We start from the raw sequence: 2,561 nt of genomic DNA, 5'->3' as shown, positions 1-2,561 counted from the left end.
TAGTGTCTTTATACAGCCTGCAATTGGTGTTTCAGGAAGGAATAGGTCAAGTTAGACTGTCTCCAAAGCTAAAGGAGTAGTTAAAACTGATACACCTTGATATTTGGTGTATAAAGAGTAAAAGCTATTGAAAATGAAATGTGTGACTGTACTTTGCTATCAAAATTATAGAGGGTTACTCTATTCAAATGTAAAAACAATTAAGTTTATATAAAAATCAAAATGCTTTTTAATTTAAGGATCAGTTTAAGAAAACTTAATTCGAAAAAATGCAGTGTTCCTCACATAAGCCTCAATTTTGAAATAAAGGGACTCGCACATTAAGGTGAAGGTTTCCTGTCAAGTACTTGTGAAATCATCATGTTAAGTGTTAACACTATGCTCCTTTTAAATCCTGGCCCAGTTTCACAGAGGGTTTCTTCCAGGGATACCTTCACTGGGAAAGCAGGCTGCAGTGACAAAACAGTTCCAGCTCTTCATTCCTGGGGTCACGAGAGGTTGGCTTGGTGCTTTAGCTAGAAAAAAGGTGAAGCCAGGGAAGTGGGGGAGTTGAGTTTTTCCAACAAAAGAACTGCTGGCAGAGATCCTATGGTGGTTGGTTGAAGTTGGTCATATTCTTGCATACATGTTGGCAGGGGAGAAGACCGAAGGAAGCAGAAGTGGAAACACTTGTAGGAGTGATTTCCCCCCCCCCCCCAAATGCAGGAAGCTTTGGCACAAGGAGGTGTCATTTTCCAGAATATTTAATTTGAGTTTTTGTTCTTCTAAAAGACTTGTGCATGCAGGACACTATTTGCTCAAGAGAGTGTTGTTTTATATCGTGGTGATATATGAAAGGGGTTGGCAAGGGAAAGAAATATTCAAACAGGTATAGCTAATGTAGAGTGATTTATTCCTGAACTGTGTACTTTTGGCGTTGCTTGTAAATGATGTAGCATAAATTTACAGTACTTTCTCAAAGTGCAATTGTTCCTGCAGACTTGGTACTTTTTTCTCCTTCAGTCTGACCTTCTGTCTTTCCCGGTTATCTGAGGTAATTTGGATGAAAGAACGAGCTACAGTGTTTGCCATAATGCAGCAGGAGCCTTCTTTTAACATCTGGAGTCCAAAACTGAGGTATGACTAGGTTCAGTTCTCAGCTCTGCAGTTCCACTGTCATCATCCCATAAGGAGCTCAGATATAAGTCTGTGTTTTATAGCACTGAAAAAGTGACATACTAGAAATCCAGTTCATTGCTGCCTTTACAGCCCACTTCAGTCTGGATGCTGAAGAATTCTCTGGCATTTCCTAGAACTGCCAGAGAAATTATATGCCACCCATTTCATAGTCTTCTAATAACTTAGGGAGTGTTGCGCTCTGGCTATTAATGGCTGTTGCAATGGTGTCAGGGCACTAGACTGCTAAGTACTGCTCACACTAAGCTGTGCCAAGCCACATTAAGACTGAACCAATCTCAGCTGCCCTTAGAATAGGGGAAGTACAAAAGTAATGGGAAAAGCACCTTTGCCACATCCTTGGGTCCTGTACCAAGCAAATCTCAGCCATGCTCAAGAGCAGGGCTGTGTAAGAAGCTTCTTTACAAAAATAGTGGGGGGGTTTCTTGAGGGAGGAAGAGGTATCAATTTGATTTTGTTCTTCTTCCTGAAGATGATTACTTGTGGACAACATCATCTAGCCTTTTAGGACCCAAAAAATGTTGTTAAATTAATTTTAAAATTTATTAACATTCTTACCAAGAGTCTGATTAGAAGATGATGATAATAATAATATTCTGTAATTTAACATAATCACTCTATATTTGACTCAGTGATATACACCATTGTAATTATGGGTTTTTGCTCTATGAGTAAAAATAGTATATTTTTAAATTGTTTGTGTTTAATTTTATTAATTGCAAACCACATAACTTATCCATTGAATTTTCCATATAGGTCATAGATATGTCAAAATAAGCAGCAATATGATAGCCTTAGCTATGAGAGAGAATGAAGGGATATCTTCTGTTTATAAAAGGTGAGTGTAGCTGCTTGTCTTTCCTTGAGGATTACTCATCTAATTGTGAGCATACTATAAGAGTATCCCCTTCAGGGGAAATCTGAAGTCCAGGCTATTTGATGATCCTCAGCAGTTTTAGCTCTGAAGGCTTATTGCCAGGATTTATCATCTTCTTATCACAATTCATTATCCTTAGTTATTTCTAGCTATTGTACTCTGCCTTGCTTAACTCCAACTACATGGAACACAATTGGCATACTTGACCCATGTCACTTTTTTCCATTAATTTACCTTGTCATTTTAAATCTCAAAACTGGTCTGCTTTCTTCTTCCCTGGTGCTTCCTGCGGCACTACATGCAATGATATTCCTTCTCATTTTCTTTGTAGTCCTATATTGCTTTTGAATTGGTGGGGTTACTATTGAACAGATCTTTTAATTTTTTGTAACTTTCCTTTTTAATCCTAACAAAGCATTTTGGAATTCATAGATTCATAGATGCTAGGGTCAGAAGGGACCTCAATAGATCATCGAGTCCGACCCCCTGCATAAGCAGGAAAGAGTGC

The 2,561-nt window shown here is 38.3% G+C and overlaps 1 protein-coding gene across 2 annotated transcripts in view; it reads left to right on the top strand.

Annotated features, from left to right (window-relative positions):
- The first annotated feature begins 334 nt into the window (after positions 1–334).
- Positions 335–2,561, top strand: part of TET2 (tet methylcytosine dioxygenase 2) — a 51,673-nt gene continuing 49,446 nt past the window's right edge. Inside the window, exons 1-2 of one of the 2 annotated variants that reach the window (XM_019534154.1) lie at positions 335–1,116; positions 1,933–2,014. The gene's annotated coding sequence lies outside the window, so the exon portion shown is untranslated. The remainder of the gene's footprint in view (positions 1,117–1,932; positions 2,015–2,561) is intronic. The other variant, XM_019534153.1, reaches the window with a different exon arrangement.

The sequence above is a fragment of the Crocodylus porosus genome, unplaced genomic scaffold, assembly GCF_001723895.1.
Source record: "Crocodylus porosus isolate Cpor-Errol unplaced genomic scaffold, CroPor_comp1, whole genome shotgun sequence".
NCBI classification, from domain to species: Eukaryota; Metazoa; Chordata; order Crocodylia; family Crocodylidae; genus Crocodylus; species Crocodylus porosus.
Note: the sequence above shows the minus strand (reverse complement) of the source record. Positions and strands in the feature narration are given on the sequence as shown.